The sequence below is a fragment of the Salvelinus namaycush genome, chromosome 1, assembly GCF_016432855.1.
Source record: "Salvelinus namaycush isolate Seneca chromosome 1, SaNama_1.0, whole genome shotgun sequence".
NCBI classification, from domain to species: domain Eukaryota; kingdom Metazoa; phylum Chordata; class Actinopteri; order Salmoniformes; family Salmonidae; genus Salvelinus; species Salvelinus namaycush.
This window is the reverse complement of record NC_052307.1, coordinates 16,760,337-16,767,536: the sequence shown is the minus strand read 5'-3', so window position 1 is coordinate 16,767,536 and position 7,200 is coordinate 16,760,337.

The window sequence follows — 7,200 nt, the reverse complement described above, 5'->3', positions numbered from 1 at the left end:
CTAATAAGAAACTCATTCTAAAACACTAAGAAATATAGAAATTTCATCAATTACAAATTACATGACCCTCCCCTGGACTAGATTAAAAAAAATACTAAACCCTCCTTGACTGATAAAAAGCACGCCTACCCTCAAACACGCCATCTTCATGCTTGTGTGACACTTTTGATATTCTGGATTTCTCCTGATTATCTATGCGATTTAAAATGTGGGTTAAAAGGGTAATACATGTATTGAGAGTCTTTTTGGGGGCTAAGGACACTGTCTACTGGTGTCCTAGCTAGCTGCCGATGTCGCCACAGCCTACCACCTGCTGTGTACCGGAGTCCTTCTAGCTAGCTAGCACACAGTGTCCTTCGCTCCCGCTTGCCAAACACCTGCCCTTGCTGTCGTTAACAGAACTGAGGGAAAGCAGTGCACGACAGGTGGGAGCGAACAACACTGTTTATCGGTGTCCTAGCTAGCCAGCTACCTATTCCACAACCCGCCTGCTGTGTACAGGAGTCCTACCTAGCTAGCCACTCTCTACCGGTGTCCATGCTAGCTAGCTACCGTTGTCGCCCCCACCTCCTCTTCTGTGGGGTTTATCGGCGGTTGGCATCCAAAGTTATGGTGCATTACCGCCACTTACTGTACTGGAGCGCCCCCTGCCCCCCGCCTGTGTAACGGAGCTTAAAAGGGGACCAGTAGAAGTATAAAGAGGGGTTATTGCAGATGCCGGAATGCCCACATGCAGGATCACCCCAAATTGCAGGCCCTTCTCGCCAGATCAGTGGCAGTGGGAATGACCACGTCTTCTCTTGATAAGTGCATGAAATGGAACATTTTCCTGTGTCAGGGAAAATGTATGGGAGTAAAAAGCACATATTTTCTTTAGGAATGTAGTGGAGTAAAGGTTGTCAAAAATATAAATAGTAAAGTACAGATACCCCCCAAAATATTTTTACTTAGTTACTTTACACCACTGCTTACATGTTGCTTTAATTGCTATGTAGCCTACACAACCATAGCAAACAGCTGGAGGCAGAGCTTTCTCTTATAGAGCAACATTTTTATGGAATGGTCTGCCGATCCATGTGAGAGATGCAGACTCGTCTCAACGTTTTAGTCTTTATTGAGCATCATCTCTTCAGTAGGTTCTACGATTGAGTGTAGTCTGACCCAGGGGTGCGAAATTGAATGTCAAGGCACTGGAGTGACGAACCACTCTTGCTGTCTCTGCCTGGCCGGCTCCCCTCTCTCCACTGGGATTCTCTGCCTCTGACCCCTTGATCGCGCTCTCCCATGCCGTCCCTATGAGGGGTGCATCACGTCATGCCAGGCTTTTTCCGCTATACTCGACCTGGGTTGAGTCACTGACGTGATCTTCCTGTCCAGTTTTGCGCCCCCTCGGGCTCGTTTGTTGGGGGAGATCTTTGTTGGCTATACTCTGCCTTGTCTCAAGGAAGTAAGTTAGTGGTCTGGTGATATCCCTCTGGTGGTGTGAGGACTGTGCTTTGGATAATATCCTGCCTGTCTGGTTGCCTGGTTCTCTCCACTGACAGATGGCGGGGGCCTGTCATGCCAAATAATGTCCCCCTGACCAATATTTTTTTTTTAAACTTTATTTAACTAGGCAAGTCAGTTGAAAACAAATTCTTATTTACAATGACGGCCTACACCGTCCAAACCCGGACAACGCTGGGCCAATTGTGCGCCGCTCTATGCGACTCCCAATCACGGCCGGTTGTGATGCAGCCTGGATTCGAACCAGGACCGGGTGTCTGTAGTATGCCTCAAGCACTGAGATGCAGTGCCTTAGACCGCTGCGTCACTCGGGAGCCCCGAGCGGCCCCCTGTACGTCACAATGGGATTCGATAAACTATTAGCGTCCGTTGCTATATCAACGGTGTGATGACCTAATGATTAGAATTTTGGAGATCATTACAGCCTAAATGACATTCTTTTCATCATCGCTATGCAAACAAGGCTGATTTCCACAACAATTTTGCTGTTTAAACAAGTTTTGTTTAGCTAATAAAATGAAAACACTAATTCAAACTACTTTTGGGTACCTTGTTAACATTACAACATGTAATCCATCTCTTAAACATTGCTACGTTTCGGAAATGGCAAAGCAAACGTGTTATCTGCTTGACACAGTTACTTATCTTATTACCTTAAGGTTGAAGCTATAACTCATTGAATCCCATTGTGACGTAGAGGGGGACACTATTTGGCCGTGGGACACTATTTGGCTACATGGGTAACATGGACATGCGGAGGAGGCGTGTCGGTCTGTCGAGCTGTTTGGGTTAGTGAGCACCGAGCAGACTCGAGCCCATATCCTAGCCTAGTTGTGTGCCCTACTACAATAGCCTATATCACTAAGTATTGTTTCCTGGTAATATATATATATATTGGACATAAATGACTGTAAAATAACCACGAAATAGCTCAAAGTGATTTTAATTTAGGAAATCTGCTCCCAAGTATTCCCACACATAAATAGAGAGACATATCACATATGTGATCATATTCCAACGTAATCAAGGTGTGAAATGATTATGTTTGAGTCAAATAGGTCATTCCACTAATTTTGAGTAGTGTAACTTGTTAAAAAAACACTGAAACATGCATGAGGGCATGAGCTGTTCCGGATGACTGTGTGATCACGCTCTCTGCAGCCGATGTGAGTAAGACCTTTAAACAGGTCAACATTCACAAGGCCGATGGGCCAGACGGATTACCAGGACGTGTACTCCGAGCATGCGCTGACCAACTGGCAAGTGTCTTCACTGACATTTTCAACCTCTCCCTGTCTGAGTCTGTAATACCAACATGTTTCAAGCAGAGCACCATAGTCCTTGTACCCAAGAACACTAAGGTAACCTGCCTAAAATAACTTAATTTGACTCTATGTAAACTGGAAACCACATAACCCGAGGCTGCATTTATTGCAGCGGGGGATTTTAACAAGGCTAATCTGAAAACAAGGCTCCCTAAATTTTATCAGCATATCGTATGCGCGACTCCATTTAGTTGCTCCCAGCCTATAGACAGAAACTAAAACAGGAAGCGCCCGTGCTCAGGTCTGTTCAACGCTGGTCCGACCAATCGGATTCCACGCTTCAAGATTGCGTCGATCACGTGGACTGCGATATGTTCCGCATAGCGTCGGACAATAACATTGATGAATCCGCTGATTCGGTGAGCGAGTTTATTAGCAAGTGCATCGGTGATGTTGTACCCACAGCGTCTATTAAAACATTCCCCAACCAGAAACCGTGGATTGATGGCAGCATTCGCGCAAAACTGAAAGAGCGAACCACGGCTTTGAATCAGGGCATGGTGACCGGAAACATGACCGAATACATACAGTGTAGCTATTCCCTCCGCAAGGCAATCAAACAAGCTAAGCGTCAGTATAGAGACAAAGTAGAGTCGCAATTCAACGGCTCAGACACGAGAGGTGTGGCAGGGTCTACAGTCAATCACGGACTACAAAAGGAAAACCAGCCCTGTCGCGGACCACAATGTCTTGCTCCCAGACAAACTAAAACAACTTCTTTGCTCGCTTTGAGGACAATACAGTGCCACAGACACGGCCCGCTACCAAAACCTGCGGGCTCTCCTTAAACCCTTGCAAGGCTGCCGGCCCAGACGGCATCCCTAGCTGCGTCCTCAGAGCATGCGCAGACCAGCTGGCTGGTGTGTTTACGGACATAATCAATCCTTATCCCAGTCTGCTGTTCCCACATGCTTCAAGAGAGCCACCATTGTTCCTGTTCCCAAGAAAGCTAAGGTAACTGAGCTAAATGACTATCGCACTGTAGCACTCACTTCCGTTATCATGAAGTGCTTTGAGAGACTAGTCAAAGATCATATCACCTCCACCCTACCTGACACCCTAGACCCACTCCAATTTGCTTACCGCCCCAATAGGTCCACAGACGACGCAATCGCACTGCACTAACCCATCTGGACAAGAGGAATACCTATGTAAGAATGCTGTTCATCGACTACAGCTCAGCATTTAACACCATAGTACCCTCCAAACTCGTCGTTAAGCTCGAGACCCAGCCCTGTGCAACTGGGTCCCGGACTTCCTGACGGGCCGCCCCCAGGTGGTGAGGGTAGGTAACAACACATCCGCCACGCTGATCCTCAACATGGGGGCCCCTCAGGGGTGCGTGCTCAGTCCCCTCCTGTACTCCCTGTTCACTCGTGCATGGCCAGGCACAACTCCAACATCATCATTAAGTTTGCTGTTGACACAACAGTGGTAGGCCTGATCACCAACAACGATGAGACAGCCTATAGGGAGGTCAGAGACCTGACCATGTGGTGCAAGGACAACAACCTCTCCCTCAATGTGATCAAGACTAAGGAGATGATTGTGGACTACAGGAAAAGGAGGACCGAGCACGTCCCCATTCTCATTGACGGGGCTCTAGTGGAACAGGTTGAGAGCTTCAACTTCCTTGGCGTTCAAATCACCAACAAACTAACATGGTCCAAGCACACCAAGACAGTCGTGAAGAGGGCACGACAAAACCTCAGGAGGTTTCCCCTAAGGAGACTGAAATAGTTTGGCCCATTCCTCCTGACAGAGCTGGTGTAACTGAGTCGGGTTTGTAGGCCTTGCTTGCACACGCTTTTTCAGTTCTGCCCACAAATGTTCTATAGGATTGAGGTCAAGGCTTTGTGATGGCCACCCCAATAACTTGACTTTGTTGTCCTTAATTAAGACATTTTGACACAACTTTGGAAGTATGCTTGGGGTCATTGTCCATTTGGAAGATACATTTGCGACCAAGCTTTAACTTCCTGGCTGATGTCTTGAGATGTTGCTTCAATATATCCACATAATTTTCCTCCCTCATGATGCCATCTATTTTGTGAAGTGCACCAGTCCCTCCTGCAGCAAAGCACCCCCACAACATGATGCTGCCCCCCCCATGCTTCACGGTTGGGATGGTGTTCTTCGGCTTGCAAGCCTCCCCCTTTTTCCTCCAAACATAACAATGGTCATTATGGCCAAACAGTTCTATTTTTGTTTCATCAGACCAGAGGACATTTCTCCAAAAAGTACGAGCTTTGTCCCCATGTGCAGTTGCAAACCGTAGTCTGGCTTTTTTTATGGCGGTTTTGGAACAGTGGCTTCTTCCTTGCTGAGCGGCCTTTCAGGTTATGTCGATATAGGACTTTTTTTACTGTGGAAATAGATACTTTTGTACATGTTTCCTCCAGCATATTCACAAGTTCCTTTGCTGTTGTTCTGGGATTGATTTGCACTTTTCGCACCAAAGTACGTTCATCTCTAAGAGACAGAACGCGTCTCCTTCCTGAGCGGTATGACGGCTGTGTGGTCCCATGGTGTTTATACTTGCGTACTATTGTTTGTACAGATGAACGTGGTACCTTCAGGCATTTGGAAATTGCTCCCAAGGATGAACCAGACTTGTGGAGGTCTACAATTTTATTTTCTGAGATCTTGGCTGATTTGTTTTGATTTTCCCATGATGTCAAGCAAAGAGGCACTGAGTTTGAAGGTAGACCTTGAAATACATCCACGGGTACACCTTCAATTTTCCAAGCTGTTTAAAGGAACAGTCAATTTAGTGTATGTAAACTTCTGACCCACTGGAATTGTGATACAGTGAATTATAAGTGAAATAATATGTCTGTAAACATTTGTTGGAAAAATTACTTGTGTCATGCACAAAGTAGATGTCCTAACCCGACTTGCCAAAACCATAGTTTGTTAACAAGAAATTTGTGGATTGGTTGAAAAACGAGTTTTAATGACTCCAACCTAAGTTTATGTAAACTTACGACTTCAACTGTAGGTCCTGGATGGCAGGAAGCTTGGCCCCAGTGATGTACTGGGCCATACACACTACCCTCTGTAGCGCCTTAGGGTCGGGTGTCGAGCAGTTGCCATACCAACCGGTGATGCAACCGATCAGGATGCTCTCAATGGTGCAGCTGTGTAACATTTTGAAGACCTGGGGACCTATGTCAAATCTTTTCAGTCTCGCGAGGGGAAAAGGTGTTGTCGTGGCCTCTTCACGACTGTCTTGGTGTGTTTGATCTGTGGATCTGTTGGGGCGGTATGCGAATTGAAGTGGGCCTGGATGATGGTCTGGAGTGTCTGGGATGATTTTGTTGATATGAGCCTTTTAAAGCATTTTATGGCTACAGATGTGAGTGCTACCGGGCGATAGTCATTTAGACAGGTTACCTTGGCATTCTTGTGCACAGGTACTATGGTGCTCTGCTTGAAACATGTAGGTATTACAGACTGGGTAAGGGAGAGGTTGAAAATGTCAGTGAAGACACTTGCCAGCTGGTCAGCGCATGCTCCGAGTACGCGTCTTGGTAATCCGTCTGGTCCTGCGGCCGTGTGAATGTTAACCTGTTTAAAGGTCTTACTCACATCGGCTATGGAGAGCGTGATCACAGTCTTCCGAAACAGCTCATGCTCTCATGCAAGGTTCAGTGTTACTTGCCTCGAAGCGAGCATAGACGTATTTAGCTCATCTGGTAGGCTCGCGTCACTGGACATCTCGCGGCTGGGTTTCTCTTTGCAATCCATGATAGTTTGCAATCCCTGTCACATCCGATGAGCATCAGAACTGGTGTAGTAGGATTCGAGCTTGGTCCTGTATTGACGTTTTGCCTGTTTGATGGTTTGTCAGAGGGTGTAGGAGGAATTCTTATGAGAGTCCAGATTAGTGTCCCTCTACCTGAAAGTGGCAGCCCTTTAGCTCAGTGCGGATGTTGCCTGTAATCCATGCCTTCTGGTTGGGATATGTATGTAGGGTCACTGTGGGGACGAAGTCGTTGATGCACTCATTAAGGAATCCGGTGACTTATGTGGTAAATTCCTCAATACCATCGGATGAATCGTGTTGGAACATATTCCAGTCTCTGCTAGCGAAACAATCCTGAAGCTTAGCATCTGCTTCATTGGACCTCTTCCGTTTTAAGCGCATCATCGGTACTTCCTGTTTGAGTTTTTGCTTGTAAGCAGGAATCAGGAGGATAGAGTATTGGTCAGATTTGCCAAATGGACGGCAAAGGCTTTGTATGCGTCTCTGTGTGTGAAGGTGATCTAGAGTTTATTCACCTCTAGTTGCACAGGTGACACGCTGGTAGAAATGATGTAAACCGGATTTCAGTTTTCCTGCATTAAAATGACTGGCCACTAGGAG